Source organism: Saccopteryx leptura, chromosome 6 (genome assembly GCF_036850995.1).
Source record: "Saccopteryx leptura isolate mSacLep1 chromosome 6, mSacLep1_pri_phased_curated, whole genome shotgun sequence".
NCBI lineage: Eukaryota > Metazoa > Chordata > Mammalia > Chiroptera > Emballonuridae > Saccopteryx > Saccopteryx leptura.
The window spans coordinates 19245389-19255015 of record NC_089508.1 but is presented as its reverse complement, the minus strand read 5'-3'; the positions used below and the strand labels follow the sequence as shown (position 1 = coordinate 19255015).

Sequence of the window (9627 nt, the reverse complement as noted above, 5' to 3'; positions counted from 1 at the left end):
ACCCAGTGGAGCCAATGGTGCAGATGAAATCCAAATGTGTTCTATAGGAAAATCCCCTCTTGTCCTGCAAGGCCCATATTTTTGTTCTTTTCAGGCCTTTAACTTATTAGATGAAGCCCATTCACATTACAAAGGGCAATCTTCTCACTCAAGTTTCACTTATTTAAATGTTAATCTCATCCAAAAACACCCTTCAAGTTGACACATCAAAGTAACTAACCATCACAAAGCACCATGGAACTCTCCTTGAAACAGTCAGGTCTAGCCCTTTGCACAACTTCACTGTTCTCTCTGTTTACAACTAGAAGTCTTTCCCTTCATCCCAGGACCTTAAAACCATTATTCATACCCCAGAGTCCAGGTTAGGAGTGATATACACACATTAAAAAAAAAACTTCATTTGTGCCTGACCTGTGGTGGTATAGTGGATAAAGTGTCATCTGGAACACTGAGGTCGCCAGTTCAAAACCCTGGGCTTACCTGGTCAAGGCACATATGGAAGTTGATGCTTCCTGCTCCTCCCTTCTCTCTATCTTCTCTCTAAAATGAATAAAGTCTTAAAAAGTTAAATTAAAAAGAATTTATTTGTGCTGATCTGGCTTAAAGGAAGTACCCTAATCCCCAGACCTATACTCTATTTTTATTTCCATTACCAGAAGCTCTTCTCTTCATTATGTATGGGAGTAGAGCTCAGCTCTAACTTCCATCCCTGTTGTTAAGTTTATAGTTTTAAAACTTACTGAACATCTCAGTCTTCTTTTAAGCATTAAGGTTTTAGCAGATATTATTCCATAGAGATAATGCCACAGTCTTCAATTTAACTCAGTGACAATATCTCATCAACCCAATGTCAGGCAGGCTGTCTAAAAGCTCTCTGCCTGTTTTCTAAATATTGATGATACTTTTCTCTGCCAACCTGCTGGGAAACAATTATGTAATGTTCGGTAAGCTATGATGGGATGATTACCTACCTTCAGTGTGCACCTGAAACTCCTCTGGACCTAAGAATTATACACAGAACACAGTGGATAGGTCAAGGAACGATCAAATCATCTGACTTTTCCTACTCATCTTGCATAAAGAAAAAGAAAAAAATAAAATCATATTAATCAGTAGCCATCCATTCTTTATCCAACACACCAACATAGCTCCCTCCATTTAACTCCTACTATCTCCATGTTCTAGCTCATTGTTGCATCATTCAGCAGCCCTATTTCCTTGTGTTAACTGATATACCCATGGCTTACACATACACTTGATTGTAAACTCACTGGAGGAGTTGTTTGTGCCAACACTGTGTGAGATCCCAACTTTCTTTTCAGGTGAATCTGAACACAGCCTCATAAATTTTCTCAAAACAATCAGTGTTGTGTTTGTCTCGCCTTTGAAAATGAGAGCATTGATCACTATCAAACTCGTTTGTGAACAGTGGGTAATATGCTAAACATACAATTACTCATGCTGTGTTGTTCCTCAGTTGACCTGGCATTAGGAATGTTGAAATTTATATCTCATTCATTGAGTCTCTCTATGCAAATTTAAACATTTATAGACACTGAAAACAACAAAAGCTTCCACTTTCAATTAGTTAATGTTTAAAACAAATAAACTGATTAACAGTAGCTCAGGTTTCATATGTGAAAACTTGAAGGCACAGAAAAAAGAAAAGACTATCATTGATTTTAAAAGGGTTGGGGAAAGAAGTAAGATTTAGTCTCGTCTTTTGCCTCCTAGTTTTACCAATCATTAATTAAGAACCATACTTATTGTGTTGCTATTTATAGAAGAATCTTCTTTGATAAGAATATAGTTCAGCAAAGACAATCTAGGCAGTGTTTTTCTTTTTTTTTTAAATTTTTTATTTATTCATTTTAGAGAGGAGAGGGAGAGAGAGAGAGAGAGAGAGAGAGAGAGAGAGAGAGGAGAGACAGAGAGAGAGAAGGGGGTGAGGAGCTGGAAGCATCAATTCCCATATGTGCCTTGACCAGGCAAGCCCAGGGTTTTGAACCGGCGACCTCAGCATTTCCAGGTCGACACTTTATCCACTGCGCCACCACAAGTCAGGCAAGGCAGTGTTTTTCAATGACTGGTCTGTGGAGCAGTCCAACAGAAATTTTGTGCTGGTCCACAAGAGTTAACCACCCTGATATTGTATGAAGATTATAGACCCAATGGTCTTAGTGTATTCCACTTATGCTCAGGGTGATTTCCCTTAGCAGTCCTGTAGGGCCAAGGGCTGCCACCATTGTCTTGTAGCCATGAACATGCAGGTTCTCATTGAATTCGGACAGATGGCAAAGAAACAGTGGAGCCAAAAATGGTGGGCCATTCCATTTATTAAAGTCTCGCATCAGCCAATGAACAAACACACAGGAAAAACACTTCCCTTTCCATTTAGGGCTCCCAAAGCCCTGATGTATTCTCCGGTTCCACAACCAGGAGAATTTTCTCCGGCTCCTCTTAGAATCAAAGGCCCCTACAAGCCGCAGTAAGGCTCAAAAAGACCCTCAGCTCTGGTTCCCCATTTACACACCTTCTCTTTCCCTGACAACATGGCTTTTTTCTTCAGCACTCTGCATTCTCTCTGCTCTCTCTGCCAACATGGTCGCCTTTCTGCCTCTTCTCCTTCTGCTCTCCTTTTGCAAACATAAGCAAAACAGTGGCCCTTCCCAAGCAGGAAGGTAATTTTAAATTTCACAGACCATATATACCTGGCACTGCCCCAATGCAAACAAACTATAAGCGAGCAAACATAAAAATCATATTTTTACAAACTGATTTGACCAACAAGCCCCCCAAATAATTTTCCTATTTTCACAGGTCCCCAAGTGTAAAAATGTTGAACACCAAATAATGTGACTGACATTGCATCATTAGCAGTGATAGCTTTCTGTAGCAAGAATGCTCAGCTGAAAGAATTACCTGTCTTGGAACTAAAGGTGAAAGATAAAGAAATAAAACCTGTAAAGATCACTGCCTTCTGCACTACTGCATATTTTTCTTTACAGAGCTTGCTATTATGCGGGCTCAACTTTATTAGGCCATGCAAGTGGAGTAAGGACAATGTGGGGTTATTGCGTGCCCATCGCAGTTTAGAAAAGTTCATTGAAGTACAGAAGAAAAGTGCCTAAATCACACAGGCACAGCTCAACAAGTTTTTGAAAACTGAACTCATCTGTGAAACCTCCATCAAGAAATAGAACATGGCAAGTAGTCTAGATGTTTCCTCTCTACCCTTCCTAATCACTGTCCCCCTAAGAATATCAGGTGTCCTGACTTCTGACAAAACTGATTTACTTTGCCTATTTTTGGACTTTATACAATCATTGCAGATACAATAAATTATATATATTTATTATACTTTACATTTATGATTTACAAATCTTTTGTGCCTTAAGTCTTTTGCTCAGGCATTTAGGTTTATGATTGTTACATGCATTGGTGGATTGCTCAGTACCATTGCTGTATGGTAGTTTCCTATGAAAACAAATTATAATTTATTGATCTATTCTAATGTTGATGGATATTTAAATAGTTTCCAGCTTGGGGTTATTACAAATAATAATTCTGTTATAAAAATGATCATCCATTATTTGAGGGAACATGTGTAAGCATTTCTGAAGGCAGGTTGGATTTCCCATGATTTTGATTCTTCTAGCTAATTCATTGGAATTTCTAAACATTTAACATAAAGATAAACCCCATCTTGTCTACAAGTTGTAACTCATTCCTCTACTACCATTACAACAATTATCCCGGAAAGAGTTATTGATACTCTTTCATTTTATTTTCCTTAAACCCTCTCCCAGCTAAAATAAAGGGTCAGATTATCATTCTGGAGTCACGGAGATCTTTCATGGTGTCAAGCTTCACTATAATTTCAAGAATACAAGCAATCAAACAGCATAGGTGAAGCAAAATGTCCCCCTCTGTCCTTCTTTGCAGCATCGGATGTGCTCTCTGGTCCAGGACAAAAAAAAAAGTGCTCTCTTATTGAAAATGGACAGTTATCTCACACAGCAGGGAAGATTTACATGATGAAACGTTTCCATTCCATACTCAAATCGTTACAGAGTTTATATGATGTTTTCCAGGAACACAACCTTCATAACTAGTTAAACCAAGTTGGACCAGTGTTTGGGGCAATGGTTTTCTCCAGGGGTCAAAGAAAGAGAACAAAAGGGCTAGAGCTTCAGGGGGCTTCTCTCCATCAACCGGCACAGCCTGGGCAAGAACTGCAGTGAAAACTGTGAAACTGAGTTATTTCTCTGCACTCTCAAAAATAAAAGACAACAATTTTTTCAAGCAAGCTTGCACAAAAGAACAAAGTTTTATATTTTTCAATGAGAGAATTGTCATTCTAGTCTCTCTGCTATAAAATTGTTATATAAAAAGATGATCAAGGAAAAGGCTTCTAGAAGTATAGGGGAAAAGAAGCATAGAGAGAGAGATATGAGACAGCAAATGATAATAACAATAATAATTTATATATTAAAATGCTTTCATAAATGCCTGTGTTGTCAGCTTTGTAATGTCTTCACCTTTTCTAAGTAAATATTTACTTTTTTACCTGACTTTATAGTAATGATTTTATACTTTTGTTGCATTAAAAACTCTATTTAGAGAATTAAATTTTAATGGAGTGACATTGGTCAATAAGAGTAAATAGGTTTGTATCTTATAACAGGGCTTTGTATCTTATAACCCACGTTTTCTCCTGTAAGTTGCTTTCACTCTATTCCAGGGTCCATGTCTCTAATGTGAATTAACTCAGAAGCCCCTCAGCATCCCTGATTAGCCCTGGCCTGCTCTCCAGCTAATGCACAAAAGGGCGGTCATAGCGATCACTTTACCTGGTAACCCAGGCCATGCCCATCTTCTCCTCCAAACCTGCCAATCACCTCCTTTCTTATGCAGAGTCAAGGCCAAAGTCCTACTAGCTCATGCCCTACTTACCTTTGTGACCTGAGCTGCCTTCCCCTTTCTCTAGACCACTCAATACAGTGGGATTGTTCTTTTTGCTCGCTCTGAGGATATGGCTGGCAAACTCCTGCTTTGAGATCTTCTTAGAAGAGTCTTTCTTCCTAGAATGTGTTCTCTAGAATATCAATACAGCCTTTTTCCTGATCATCAGTTTAGGCTGATGTAAACAACTTCGTCTCAGTGGGAACTCCCTGATTATCCTATTCTGAACTGATTTTTCACAATTTACCCTCCCCACCCCAACCCTCACCAGGAACATCTTCTCCTTCTGTGCCATCCCACTCCAACCCTCACCAGGAACATCTTCTCCTTCTGTGCCATCCCACCCCAACCCCCACCAGGAACATCTTCTCCTTCTGTGCCATCCCACCCCAACCCCCACCAGGAACATCTTCTCCTTCTGTGCCATCCCACCCCAACCCTCACCAGGAACATCTTCTCCTTCTGTGCCATCCCACCCCAACCCCCACCAGGAACATCTTCTCCTTCTGTGCCATCCCACCCCAACCCCCACCAAGAACATCTTCTCCTTCTGTGAGGATGGAACACAGTTAAGTCAACTTCCTTCTTTTTTCATTGCATTTCTCTCTTTTTTTTAAAGTTTTTTTTTTTAATTATTTATTTATTTATTTATTTTTTACAGAGACAGAGTGAGTCAGAGAGAGGGATAGACAGGGACAGACAGACAGGAATGGAGAGAGATGAGAAGCATCAATCATTAGTTTTTCAGTGTGTGTTGCAACATCTTAGTTGTTCATTGATTGCTTTCTCATATGTGCCTTGACCGCGGGCCTTCAGCAGACCGAGTAACCCCTTGCTGGAGCCAGTGACCTTGGGTTCAAGCTGGTGAGCTTTTTCTCAAACCAGATGAGCCCGCACTCAAGCTGGCGACCTCGGGGTCTTGAACCCGGGTCCTCTGCATCCCAGTCCGATACTCTATCCACTGCGCCACCGCCTGGTCAGGAGCATTTCTCTCTTCTTTGCTCCACAGAGACAAGGGTTTTAAAAGTCTATGTCCATTTACTCTTCTCTTTTCTAGTATCTAAAAGATGATTGGAACATTGTTGTCCCTTGATAAATCATTTATGTGTTCATAAATGAGACAATGATTGAGTGAATACTTTGTTTCCTATACTCTTGCAGCTCATAGTTTAAAGACACAAATATTGGTCCTCAATTATTGCTTTTCTCTTAAGAATACTAGAAAATTTTAAAGATTTGTGACTGGTTGAGTAACACCATGAAATCTTTGTTTATGAAAAATGGGTATGAATACATTGCTGAAGGTGGCATGTTTGGAGTGAGGCAAGAAGACCAATTATTGGGAGTAATGTGACTGTTCTGCCCTAAGATAACAGAAACAATGGGATAGTCCTTGACAGTTTTCATATGTTGATTCTGAATATTTCATGAATGACTTTCTAGGTTGTGAGGTTCTTTCCTTTTTTCTTTCTTTGACCTTTTCTATTTTCATCCATATGGATCAGTAGTTCCCAATCCCCAGGCCGTGGACCCGGTACTGGTCCGTGGGCCATTTGGTACAGGTCCGCAGAGAAAGAATAAATAACTTACATTATTTCCATTTTATTTATATTTAAGTCTGAACAATGTTTTATTTTTATTTTTTATTTTTTTATTTTTTTGCATTTTTTCTGAAGCTGGAAACAGGGAGAGACAGTCAGACAGACTCCCACATGCGCCCGACCGGGATCCACCCGGCACGCCCACCAGGGGCGACGCTCTGCCCACCAGGGGGCGATGCTCTGCCCATCCTGGGCGTCGCCATGTTGCGACCAGAGCCACTCTAGCGCCTGAGGCAGAGGCCACAGAGCCATCCCCAGCGCCCGGGCCATCTTTGCTCCAATGGAGCCTTGGCTGCGGGAGGGGAAGAGAGAGACAGAGAGGAAGGCACAGCGGAGGGGTGGAGAAGCAAATGGGCGCTTCTCCTGTGTGCCCTGGCCGGGAATCGAACCCGGGTCCTCCGCATGCTAGGCCGACGCTCTACCACTGAGCCAACCGGCCAGGGCAATGTTTTATTTTTAAAAGATGATCAGATTCCCTCTATTCCATCTGTCTAAGACTCACTCTTGATGCTTGTCTCAGTCACGTGATACATTTATCTGTCCCACCCTAAAGGCCGGTCCGTGAAAATATTTTCTGACATTAAATAAGTCCATGGCCCAAAAAAGGTTGGAGACTACTGCTATAGATGATATTGAGTCAGCAAATTTTAAATTTAAAATGAATAACCAAAGGGTATCCAATGGTACAAAGAGGATTCAGATAAGGTACTATGTCTTCAGAAATTTTTTTCAGAAATGAAAAGTGGAGCAAATAAATAAATACCCATTTGTTACCAGAATTTTAACCTTTGAGAAAAAGAACAGTACCTTAGCATTTATCAGAAGACACATGCATCCCACCTGTCTATTTATAAAATAGCAGAGCATCTTATTTTAGGAGAATGAAAGGAGTGGCAGTGGGAAATGTAGGTGTTTCTTCATCTTTGCTCTCTAGTGTTGCTGGACATCTCCTCCCCCAAAACTGAAGATAGCAAATTGCTCAGAGACCAGAACACACATGAGAGTCTAGAGAAAAGGAAAACCAGATGGAAAGGGAGGAGGAGGAGGTGAAAAGAAATGAGAAGAGAGCAGGCTGGCACCTGTTCTCCAGCACAATGATCATTAAAGTTATCATATGTTATGCCAGAAGCTTTATTTTAAATACCCTGTCTGCTACCTCTGGGTTAAACAAATAGTTTTAAATATGCATCTCATTCAGGTTGCTTTCCATCACAGTCAGCGACTGCAGTTAACCTTACTGAGTAGCTCTGATTCCTTCCAGAGAAAACAATGAAGGACAGGAATGCTATCCTGTTTTTGTTCATTCTGGAATATTCCTTGTTTCTCGATCTAAAGTAATTATATTTTGTACCCCAATAAATGCCCTCTGATAGGGCCAACTATTAATATTCCATTAGTAATAATAAGCATTACAGAAGAAAGGGATTAAAAGTTTGAAATAAGCAATGATTTAATTAGTACTGACCCATGAGATTTTTCTCATCATGAAGTATTCATTTTCAAATGGAATTTTTTTGTGTGTGTGACAGAGACAGAGAGAGGGGCAGAGAGAGGGACCCATAAAGATAGACAGAAAGGAAGGGAGAGAGATGAGAAGCATCAGTTCTTTATTGTGGCACCTTAGTTGTTCATTGACTGCTTTCTCATATGTGCCTTCACCAGGGGAAGCTACAGCAGACTGAGTGACCCCTTGCTCAAGCCAGAGACCTTGAGCTCAAGCCAGTGACGTTGAGCTTTAAACCAGCAACCTTTGGGCTCAAGCCAGAGATCATGGAATCATATCTATGATCCCATGCTCAAGCCAGCAACCCCGTACTCAAGTCAGATGAGCCTGCACTCATGCCGGTGACCTTGGGTTTCAAACCTGGGTCTTCTGCATCCAGTCCAATGCCCTATCCACTGTGCCACCCCAGTGAAAATTTATGGATAAACATACTATAGTTCATACTTATATCAACTTGGTTTCTCATAAACAAAAATGTCCATATTTTGGGCCTACTTAGGTGTTTTTAGAAACAGATATCAGTGCTGATAATTACAAATTCCATCTAAGGTATAGCAAGGATTTTTTTCAAATTAACTTTATTGATTAGAAAATATTTATATCCTTTACTATTATTACAAATATTATATAAATATATAACGGTGGCTGGGCACACCTGTTGGATTCTTTTTTTTTTTTTTTGATATTTACATGTTGCAATGAACACAATGATAATCTGAAGTTGTGAGTTCTTACTGTGCTAACACCTGTATTTCTAAACTAAATGCTTGGTTGATATAGTCAGCAACTAACAAATTGATTAATGCTCTTAGTGTAATTGCTCATTTTCAGGATATTGATAAATTTACAATTACTTTAAAATGTATATTCTCAGATGAAACTAAACCATGCTCTAAGAATATGTTACTGTGATCTTAAGAGCTGGAATCAGCTTCACCTTTATTTCTCGCTAACTGTACAAATTTACTTAATTTACTTAATACCAGTGTCCACATATGCAAAATGGAAATAATGTTTTGATAATTACATAATTAGTTTTTATCTGATCACCTTCCCCTCTCCGCTAATGAAAACAATTATAAAATTTGAACATAATTCTAAAAACAGCTGCACTGGGCAGTGATCAACAGCAGACAGACTCCGGTGGAGAGCGCATGTGCGGAGAGCAGGGGAATTGTATAAACAGAAGTCCCAGGCCTATGATTGCTGCCTGGGGCCAGAGGTAATTAGCGTGGTACAAGCAGAATGTGTGCTGCTGGTGGTAGCATGACTTCAGCATTTGACCTGGGAAAACAAAAGAATGGAGCAAGGAAAGATACAGCTACTGGAAAAGAGCAGGGAATTCCCTGAGAGAAGGAACCAGAGAGGGAATCACATGTTCTGTCATGGACCCCCAAACTACACATGTGTGGTACAGACTAAAAGCTTCCACATAAAGAAGAGTTTACATTCCACATGGATGGAAGATAATTACCTGCTAAAACAGAAAAACAACACTAAGCAGAGAAAATAATAGATTCTGCACAGAGTGCAATTGAAAATTACCCAATATATAAG

General features: G+C 39.9%; 1 non-coding gene across 1 annotated transcript; it reads right to left on the bottom strand.

Moving 5' to 3' along the window:
- Nucleotides 1–6934: 6934 nt before the first annotated feature.
- On the bottom strand, nucleotides 6935–7010 carry TRNAA-AGC (transfer RNA alanine (anticodon AGC)). Its single transcript has one exon. It is a non-coding gene; the product is annotated as a tRNA-Ala (tRNA).
- Between the last annotated feature and the right edge of the window lie 2617 nt (nucleotides 7011–9627).